Source organism: Mus musculus, chromosome 9, assembly GCF_000001635.26.
Source record: "Mus musculus strain C57BL/6J chromosome 9, GRCm38.p6 C57BL/6J".
NCBI classification, from domain to species: domain Eukaryota; kingdom Metazoa; phylum Chordata; class Mammalia; order Rodentia; family Muridae; genus Mus; species Mus musculus.
This window is the reverse complement of record NC_000075.6, coordinates 79026698-79038150: the sequence shown is the minus strand read 5'-3', so window position 1 is coordinate 79038150 and position 11453 is coordinate 79026698. Positions and strand designations below refer to the sequence as shown.

The following is an 11453-nucleotide window of genomic DNA, read 5'->3' as shown; positions in this document are numbered from 1 at the left end:
CTTCTGTGGGTTGTGTTCATCCCCAGGCCTGTGCATAGGAACACTGGGATGGGAACCAGAGTCCTTTCCAACTGCCCTTACTTAAGAGACTCAGATTTTAGGAAGAGGGCAGGAAGGATGAGTGGGTGCAGTTGAAAACGCCTTACAAGTACTGACCAGGGGAGAGACTTGGTGTTGAGAAAACAGAAGGAATGAGCAGATGGGATGAGTGTTGCAAAATTAAGTGCCTTTCTTTTAGGAGAAAAGACTTGGAATTCATCTAAAGAATTGCTTTCCCTCATCATTCTCTTCATCTCCAATAAATAGTCTTAATCCCCCAAATAGCTTTCGTTAGGGTTTATCTCTGGAAAATGTTACATTCTAAAAATTCCAACAATTAATGTTGTCCCATCAAAACTATGAAGTCTTTTAAATAGTCTGTTCATGATTTATAGTGAATTTGCCTTCTATCTGGAAAAGCAAGAAGTGAAGTATTTGCACAGTAGCTGCTTTCCTCTTCATGTGGTTTGAATCAAACTAATCCCACTTTTGGATGAAAGTTATCGTGGATTTGATGTTTATGATACACAATGGTATTTACTGGGTATTACGAAACTGCATTCATCTCTGCTTTTGATTCTTCCTGCTCCTTTGAAGTCAAAATAATATAAAAGCATTTCTGCCTACGAGGGAGAGAATTATGATAAACCAATAGAGAGATAAGTAGTTTCTGAATGATAACAGTCATTTCCTGCAATGGTTGACCTCAACACATGACTGTCGATCAAACCTGTTGTGATCTTCCCTTTCAGAGTGAACCTGAGTCTGTACAGAGCATCCTGTGTGCCTGGAGAAGCAGCTCTCAGCTTCTGCCTGCCAGGGATTCATTCCTCTTCCATCAGCACAGCTTCCTGGGCTTGTTTATGAACAATCAGAAGACTGACACCCCTCCCCCCAGCATCCTCAACAAGAGGCTTTATTCAGTACAAAATGACAGTAACTGATGATTATTCACTAATGCTAGAGCAAAACTTTAACATGCATAGAGACAGAGTTATGTAGGCTCATACTGTCCCATGCTGTCTTCAATCACACATTGATAGCTGTAGATATAGATCATAGTACTCTATGTTTAAATACAAAGCATTGTGGCTTATAACCAAAGTAAATACTTTAGAAAGAAAGATAATGCAATAATTCTTTCCTAAAATATTGAGCTCATTATTTATTGGTTGTGGTGAAGGCATGAAGCCAGGAAAAAGGATTTGTCACCATCCCACTTGGGACCTCAGATAAATGTGATCAGAGCTGAGCTGCAGCCCAAGCTGGACATGATCTCAGCTCTTCTTGTTTTTCTTTTTGTTTTCTCTGTTATTATACTCCCCTTATTCCTCTCTTGGTGAGATTATACCCAGGAAGAGTTGAAATGAAAAAACAGACAGGATAAATTTTAAATTTTTTTTCTCTAATTTAATCAACTTATTTTCAAATAGATCCTTTAGTTCCAGCAATTGTATTGTTTTTAAAGTTATAGGTAAATAACTGCATCAGGTTGAGAAAATGTATTTACTCCCCTGCTGTTGCTCAGGAGTTCTGAAATTGTTAGTCATACTGGAAGTGGTTTATTCGGCCAAGTCATCAAATGAAGAGAACTCAGTTCTGTGCAGTGGATTTCACAGAAAACTGACAAGCTAAGACTGATCCATCAAGAACAGTTACAGCAGCCTGAGGGTGTAGCTCAGTTCATAGAGTGCTTGTCTGTCATCCACAATGCCCTGGGTTTGATGCCCAGCATAAAAAAACAAAACAAAACAAAACAAAAAAAAAAAAAAAAACTAGATAGTAGTGCCTGTCTATAATGGCATCATTTGGGAGATGGAGACACGAAGATCAAAGTTCATGGTCATTCTCGTCTACACAGCAAGCATGAGAACAGGTGGGACTACATGAGACCCTGTCTCCAAAAAGCACTTTAACAGGAACCATTCAGAAATAAAATCTTCATACTCTTTGTTCTTATTTGTGTTTAAACAAATATATAAATACATATAAAATTAACCATATTGCTAAAATTTTGCTATTGCTAGAATTCATTCTGCTTTATTCTTTGCATAAATATTTCTGAGCTAGTTTACAAATGGGTCTTAGTTTTTCTTTCCCTTTGTAGACGCACAAAGTGCTTCAGCTGGCAAGAGAAGAGGAAACAAGAGTAGAACCACAAATGCATCTTGACCTCCATCTGTCACCCTGGGTAAAAGTAATCACCATGTCTGGTTCTTGGCACCCCCATCTTCCTGTCTAATACCTGGCTTACCAGTTCTTCCCTTGGCATTCCTTATACACCCCTTCTGGTCTACACCCCGGGGCTACCTTTGATCTTCCTGATCTGGGCCACACCCTCTTTATTCAACCTTGGTTACTCACACTTTTTACTCTGAAAAGAACCAAGGACCTGGTGTAATAACCATCTCTTACCACAGGCTACAGATCATCAGATTTAGGTTCCAGTATCCATACACTAAGCCCCTGGTTTAACTTAATGCTATGCTACCTTTTTGCCTCCATTTGACCCCAGAGTTGTGCTTGTGAGAACTTGGGTTTATTTGCAGACAAAGATATACTTTCAACTTCTTGGGTCACATTTCCTTTTCAAGAGTCATAGATGTTTCTGTGGACCTAAACTGCTAGAGCCAGAGCCTTAGCATCCATTCAAGCTCTGTAATGAGTAGGTCTGGCCCAAAAGCTAGATTTCCAGGTCAAGACCACACAATTCATTGTTGAATCCTGTCTAGAACTTCTTCAATGTCAAAAGCTACAAACAAAGACCTGCAATGGCTGTTATTCTTCAGTGGATGGTCACAAAAATAACTATTGCAGAGAGATAGGAAAATAATCGACAATAAAGAATACAACTTCCAACATAGTGTTGCATTAGCCAATGGGGAAAATTCCTAATATAACGCTAAGACCCAGTATGTGGTATTAGATCTCAGAATTGAGTACAAAGGGCATCTACGCAGCAGTAGTTTTTAAAAGACTACCTGCATGTGTTGAATTTGCCAAAAAATAAACATACTCAAGTAATTGTAGATTTCTTTCACTATGGAACAGGAGAGTAAAAGTCAAGGAAGGAAAAAGACAGGCTGAACAGTATTTGTTGTTGATAATTGATGTGTCAGTGTTAAAACGTGCTGGTAGGTTACCCAAGCATAAATTTTCCTCCAGCCACTAAGACAAATAGGCAGCCAACCTTTACATCTGCAAAGATAACCTCCACTCCTCAACCATACAACCTTTGGGGAAATGGCAACTTCATATCCAACAAGAAAATGCAGGAGAGAGCATGCTGACCAGATAACTTTAAGAATAAGAATGTTATTGTGGTCAAAAGATAAGAAAGTGTTCAAAGAGTGAACAAGATCTGCTTAAAGGATGCAGAGGGAAGCTTATCATTCCACAGACACCAGTGATTACTTGAACATCAAAGTAACTCAATACAGTGATGGCTTATAACTCATCAAGCAAAATGGAAAAACATGAGCTCATGCTGCTACAATAAAAAGAATCACAGCTTTATGAAGACTAGGATATTTGCAAAATTCAATGTATTGTCTTATAAAGTGTTCATTGGTTATGAAAATAGTAACTCTGTATTGGAGCAACATAGCAGACATTAAATTAGCCAAGTGATATGAATAGGAAATTTTAAAAGGTTGGTCTCATGACAGGCATGCAAATAGGACATGACATTATCATACATAAATGGAACAGTTGGGAAACCAGTGGAATTCCAGGATTAGACAGCCAAAAATAGCATCAATATTAAGTTTTCCACATCAAACTTTTTGTTTTTGTTTTTGTTTCTGAAACAGGGTCTTGTATATCCCAGGTTGGCCTCAAACTCATTGTGTAGCTATGGCTTTGAATTCCAAATCTTATTGATTCAACCTTCTTTGTTGACATCAAATATTATGTGTGACATTTCTCTCTGGAAATATGTACCAAACTATTCAGAAGAAGAAGAATAAGGAAATATCATATCTACAATTGGCAGGCAATAGAATAGAAGATGCTTTTACATTATACTTAAAATTTCTGTTTGAAACTTTTGAAAAATGTTAACCTTTCTTATTTATCTATCATCAGCTAATTTAAATAAAGATCTGCAAATATGACAATTGAATATTAAAAGTAAAATTATTTTATCCTCTGAAATTATTAAATATTACAAGTAAGATGACAAGACCAGATATTGGCTATCTTACTGAGCATATCTGGAGTTTCCTCCCTAAAAAATTAAACATGGTACTGGGGCCATGCTACAATGGGCTAATGCAGCATTTCTTCTGTCATTGATGGCATGATAAGCTTCATTTGACCATTGCCCACTTTTCATTTACAAACCAAAATACAATAGACTTTCCTTTTCTGCAAGATTCACTAAATACACCTTGTGTGAAATGTTCTTGAGGGAGTAGAAAATGCATCTGTAATGCCATAAATGAAGATACCTCATCTTGGATATCAAGAGTGAGCCATGTACACGTATTCAGAACATAAAAAAAAAATTGACACATCACAGCTCCCTCGTGTTTTTAGAAAGAACAATTAATACCTGTTCCAGTCAGGAATGAGAAGTGGATTATTTGCTAATACTCCCATTGTCCTCAGGAATTCTTGATCCGAGGTTAATGTAGAGTTTGCTCACTTGAACTGTTCAGCTAGACATATATTATATAAGCATAAGAATTTTAAAAATCAGAGTTCTTTGATGACTGGGCTGTCTGACATGTAAATCTTAAACACATGAAAGAGAGAATTATGTTCTGCTAAGGGCAAAGGGTATGAGCTAAAGTAAAATAAGAGGAGCATGTCACAGACTACATGTCACCTCTAGGAGGACAGTACACGGCTGAAGTACACAGTCACCAGGAAACTCTTAAAAATGCAAGGTTGCTTACTGATGTGGAGGTTGTAGTCACTGAATCTTATTTTTAAAATGCGTCTCTGATGGAAACTTAGATCTTTGTGCCTATCAAGAATGGACTTGCCAAATCATGGTGCAGATGGAGCCCCAGCTGGACACCTCTTGCCATCAAATGAAGTCTCCAGTTCTGGGAATAGGTTACTTCTAATCAAGTTTTTGGGGAAAACGGGCACCATGGGAACCCCCAAACAACCCAGACTGCTGCCAAGGCCATTGGTTTCTCACTGCAAACCAACAGTAAGACCCTGTTGACGAAGACGACATCCACACAACTCACTGAATATGGAGAAGTTGAGGCAGTGTCTACCTAGAGCCTTCACCACTATTGACTAGTTTTAACAGAACTGAAAGCTACTTTGCACACTACCAAACAAGAGAGGTAAGCAGTAACCTCGCTACAAACTCTTAGATCTACAGTGATGACCTGCCTACGTGATGGGCTAGTGCAACAGTGACACAAAGCTTGTGAGATGAACCAATATCTGAAATTAGTTTCCTCCAACTGAGTCTCACTGATTGTACAAGCCACTGTACTCATACCCAGCCCTAGATGTTCAACACAAAACAAAGTCAACGGTGTTTTAGGAGGTTCTTTGTCTCATAATGCTCCTTATTCCCCTTACAAGAATGGGGAGTGCATGTATATTATGGTTTCAGATTTTGTATTTTCATGGGACTTCTGTATTTGCAAATATGTATATCTATCTGTGCATGTATATACATTTCCCAAGCTTTTACTCTGGCTCTTTTCTGTTTGTTTGTTTTGTTTTATTCTGGCTTGCTTATTTTTATTATTTTTACCTAATATTATTTTATTTTTAATAATATTATTATAGATGTCTGTTCATATTTGAATGAGAGAGAGGGTGCAGATTTGGGTAAGTGGGGAAAAGGGGAGGGTCTGGAAGGAATTGGGGGAGGGGAAATCCTAATCAGAACATATCATATTTTTAAAAATCTATCTCCAATTTTATAAAAAGAGTAGATCCTAAATATAGACATTTGATTAGAAGAGAAATAAAATCATGATTTCTATGCTGAAAAGAAAATAGAAGTGAGAAGACTGAGTCTGTACAGCTTCCCTAGAATTCTAGAGTTCTTAGAGCTGAAGGGATTGGTATGGTTTGCTGCAAGGGTCAGATGTGGGAGATGGCTTGGAGAAAGGAACCTCTATGTTTTGTTTTAGCTGAAACCCATTGACACCAGGACAGTTGATTGACTCTGTGCTAAGGCAGAATGAGAACCTCTAGTGTGGCCTGGAGTCCACAAAGTACAGGAAGATGGTCTGAAAGATCAGCAAAAGTTCACTACTACAGGACAAAGAGCCCTATGGTGAGCCTGGGCACAGCCGTGCATCAGTGGTGAAATCCACCCAAAAGGAAACTAGAAAGGAAAAATAACACCATTACTTCTGACTTATTTTGCTCTAAATGAGCAAGAGAAGATATAAAAATAGGAAATTGGTATCATGGGAGGTTTTAATTAGCATTTTCTTTAAATAGGAAAAATGCACGAGTGAAAAGAAACCTTGTGAAGTTGGATTTCAAAATATTTTCAGATTTCTTAATTTTATATGAATTGATGTATGTGATCTTGGCATCTCAATAGTAACTCAATGTCTATAATAACAAACAAAGACAAAGGAATAAATGCTACTTTAGATAACTATTTCTGAATTACTCTTTAACTGAAGTATGCAGACGAGTGTTTCCCTTTTAATTTAGCTTAGGTTTTAAATGACACATGGAGGCTTCAATACATGCATTTTTATTCCATGTACTTACACTTTCAGAAATGAATACATTATTTCTAATGCCACCTGTTCTTCTAGCTGTCAAGAGACAAGACCAACTGTCTTGATGTCTTCGAAGAAAATGTCAGATCTTTTTAAACCATCTCTGTTTTGGCACAGGCTTTTCTTTGCTTTTGTAGTGATAATATTCTTCCATTATGAAAAGTCATGTGCCTCTCAACTTCATGTAGTTTAGCACAATTCTAAATTTCAACTACATATACAACAGGAAGTATCTTTTTCTATGTGCCATGGCTTTATCATGTTATTCATAACAGAATGAAATGTACCTATACTTTAGAAAAGTAAAAATCAGAATCACAATACTAGATCAGTGTACTTTACAAATACATTAAAATTTGAACAAAAGCTTTATGTTCTTGCTCATAATATTGCTGATTCAGGTATGGGAAATTTGGAGCCCAGGGAGACTAAAAGTTCGTATTAAAGAATTAGTAAATAAGATTAACATACCATGTTAATTCTAAATAAGCATATTTTCCCAGTGAATGTATCTGAATACCAGGAGTTATCATCATCTTTGCAAGCTGTAAACATGATCATCTAGATTACAAATTGATACTAAAACACATGACACCACAGCGACTATCTGAAAATCCCAGTGAAGACAAATGTAGCTTGTGCTGATCTATGCATATAGCAGAATACTTGTCTAGACTAAATATAAAGGTTTTGCCTTGTCTTATTGTATCTTGTTTATTTTTGATTTGATTTTTTTATGCTTGGTTGTTGGCTCTTGGAGACTTTTATGAAGGGAAAAGAAGAGAGAGTGAATCTGGGAGAGAGGGAAGGTGGTAAGGACCTGGAAGAAGAGGAAGGAGGAGAAGCTGTGGTCAGCATGTATTATATGAGAGGAGAATCTATTTTCAACTTAAAAAAACAAAACAAAACAAAACATGAAAGGTAAAAAGAAAAAAAATGGGCTTGTAGTTTGTTTTTTTGGTTTTTTGTTTGTTTTTTTTAAGTGTATAATTTTATTTTATTTTACTTTTTTCAGACTTGTAGTTTTAAATAATTATCAAACATATTGGATAACATATTATCAGGAACTCAACTATATCTCTCCACTTAGGAACCAAAAATTAGGTTTATAGAAAAAAACTGAGAACTTATTTATTTCTTCTTTTGTGAATTCTTACCATGAGAAATTAAAACAAAAAGCCTACTGCATACTGAAGCACGGCTGGGGAAAATTTGAAGTGGTCAGTGTCTTTTTACTAAAACACAATCGTTTTATTTATTTAAAATTGCTCCAACTGTGGAGACTTTAACTAATTTTGCTTCAGTGTGTTTTTCTTAAGTCTATTTAATACAAAGCAAATTATGCCGGAAAATAAAATTGTGGTATGTACAGCCAGTGGCTTGCTCTTTGGCTCCTGCGTTTCTCTCCTACTGGTCTCTAGGACAGCATGGACCGTAGTGAAATTGTACAATTCATGTTTTGGCAATATTAGAAAAAAAATGATTAACAGGGGAAAAATAACAACTAAGACTTCACTTTCCCAAATGGCTTCTGTTGACAAAAAAACAAAACAAAACAAAACAAAACAAAAAATGTTTTCCTACCAACGCTGTAGTGCTCTCACGGCCATGTTCAGCGCTAAGAGCACAGTAGGAACACTCCTGATGGGCTGCTTCAGTTACAAAGAATAAGAAGTGAAGAATATAAGTGTGCTCATATCTGCCAAGCAAAGCAGAGACGCACTGGGGCATTCCAGCGGGGATGAGAGAGCCCCACACACTTGCCAATCCTTTGCTACCAATGTGAAGACAGACGATGCTGCCGAAGAGACAGGCTGCTGTGACGGTTCTACTTAGCTTCAACTCTAAAATATCAAGCATGTTCCAGGAAAGGTGTAAGAAATTAGGTCCCTGTTTTCATGTGTAACCGTTATCCTTATTTGTAAGAAGGTTTTGGCAGTGTGTGTGTATGTGTGTGTTGGGAGGTGGGGGGGTTCTGAGGAAGCCAAAAATGTTGTTTAATTTGGGGGTGTGAATTTGTGGAGCGTCTTTTAATCATCGGGTTATGGTTCCCTTCCTCCATTTGTTTTAGCAAGACAGCCTGGGAATGAAGGAGAGGTGGAAATTGATAACACTTGGTGAAAGCTTTGGGTAAGGCAGCCACAACTTTTAAGTGGGAGTTCAGACATGAAAAACAAACTCCCTAGGTTCCCAGTTATGGAATTACCATGTCTGACACAAGTAACATTTTTGTAAATGAAGGGCTCCTTCCCAGGACTAATATTTCTAAAATCCTGAGCACAAATATTTTGAAATTCTTAAAGGTATTTGTTTTAGAGGTGAAACATGTTCAAATGGCAGAATTGTTGTATCTCAATGTCAAATAAAAATACTAATGAAACACATAAATTTATGTCTTTGAAAGTTTTCTCAGGCTATCAGCGCATTTCTTGTTTTTTTTTTTTTTTTTTTGTAAACCTATCTTCAAATGTATCTTGAGTAACGGCGTGGGTTTAATATTTTAATTTCTGAGCATGAGGGTCAATGGATTATTTTTATCTTTATAAAAAAGACATAGCAGATATTTTAATAATGGAAATAGCTTCTTCCATAAAAAGCTTTAAAATCTGCCTTGAGCAATAAAGGAAATGGCTTTTTCTACTGCATCTGGAGACAGACTTAATTTGAGGCAGACTTGGGTACTTTCTCACTTCTGGTCACTTAAACAGCCTCTGGAAATTTTTTTTTATTATTTTTTCATATTTTAACAGTAAATAACCCCATGCTGTTAAGAAAACATTGCAAATGTTTTATTCAAAGTGTGATCATTTCCCCAAACACTCACTTGTCTGCATTAAATCAGCCCGTTCTCTACAAAACACACATTGTAACAGTCTCCAAATAGTACATGTTCCTCGCATACATACCCTGATGTGTTTCCTTTTGGTACCATAAATCAAGAGAAATTTAATCAGCAGCTTATACAGAGAATAGAACTCAAGAGGTTGCTAGGGCTGATATTCGTAAGTAGTTTCATTCGCACATTTGGGGTGGACGTCGGTAGAGCTGTAACTTCACTCCTGCTTATTAGAAAGTCTACAACTTGAAAATTAATATGTTGGTCTCTATTTGAACTTTCAGTTGGCTGGTTTCTACATCATTTCCCTTAAACAGGAGACTTTTCTGAAGGTGAGGAGAAATTTTATTTGAAAAACGTGTTCAGTATGAAGAACAAGAGCAAATATTCAGTCATTTTTAAGTTTTGAAAAGGAGGCATTGACATTTCAAAATTTTCGCATTTCTTTTATAGGTAAATAGAACTTGCTTCATACTCTGCTCAAAACGGCAGTCGTCTGTATTCACCTCATACCTAGAAACTCAAATTGTCCTATTTGAAATCACTTAATATTCTTGGAGCATTTAATATTTTAACCATTCACCCATACATACTTCAGCACTTTGTCATTAGACTCTCAGACACTTCTTTTCCTCTTTGGGGCAGCCACAGTATTCCCCCAGGCCTCATGGAAGTCAGCAATGTTCCCTGCTGGAAGATTAGATCCAAATGTCTGACAGCCCTGTGGAGGCAGACGGGAAATGACAAAGCTTAGCTGTAAGATCTCAGGTCACATCGGTATTAGACCTCAGTCCTCTTTTCAAGGTCTGAATTGTGGAGTCTCCCTTTCAAAGCCTAAGTGAAATTCTTATAGAATCTTTAGGTCTGGAAATATTAAACGTCTAAAAAGCTAACTTCTTAAATTTTGTCTGTGTGTGCATGATAGGAGATCCACCCGTTAAAAGTGAATGGAAAATGGCGCCGACCTGATGGATGTTTTACAAGCAAATTGGTGATAAAGCACGGGTCAAACCCTGAGACTTTCTACTGCTTCTGATGACTCTTGGATAAAGACCAAAATCCTAACCCGAAGACCAGGAACCAGTGGTGCTCCTCCCTCCTCAAACCATAGCTGCCACACCCCAACTCTTTGCACATAGGCTTCTGGTCTTGAGCTGATGCATCGTGACAGCATCCCTCCAGGCTCCTTACGCTTTCAGATTCAAGCCAGTCATTGCTTCTTCAAGAAGGTTCTTCCTGCCCTGCTCCCATAGATATAATCAAGCTTCCCAATCTGTCATTCTTTAACATCATTAAACTGTCTTTTGAAGCATCTACTGTAATTGCAATACATATAATTTATAATTTGTCTGATGCTACTTCCCCAACCAGATTCTAAATCCCATTGAAACATGAACAGTATCTGATATTTGCTCAGTCTTAGGTCAGTAACATCTGTAATGGGTTGAACTATCTACTCCCTAAAATGTGTGTGCTTGACACTATTGCATATGCCAGCAAGATTTTGCTGAACGGACCCTGATATAGCTGTCTCCTGTGAGGCTATGGCAGTGCCTGGCAAATACAGAAGTGGATGCTCACAGTCATGGAACACAGGACCCCCAATGTAGGAACTAGAGAAAGTACCCAATAGCTGAAGGGGTCTGCAACCCTATAGGTGGAACAACAATATGAACTAACCAGTATCCCCAGAGCTTGTGTCTCTAGCTGCATATTTGCAGAAGATGGCCTAGTTGGCCATCATTGTGAAGAGAGTTCCCTGATCTTGCAAACTTTATATGCTGCAGTACAGGGCCAAGAAGTGGGAGTGAGTGGGTAGGGGAGCAGGGCAGGGGGAGGGTATAGGGGACTTTTGG

The 11453-nt window shown here is 37.6% G+C and overlaps 1 long non-coding RNA gene across 1 annotated transcript; it reads left to right on the top strand.

Moving 5' to 3' along the window:
• Positions 1-8407: 8407 nt before the first annotated feature.
• On the top strand, positions 8408-11119 carry Gm35024. Its single transcript, XR_379648.4, has 3 exons — positions 8408-8633; positions 9882-9929; positions 10523-11119. It is a non-coding gene; the product is annotated as a predicted gene, 35024 (long non-coding RNA).
• The last annotated feature ends 334 nt before the right edge of the window (positions 11120-11453 follow it).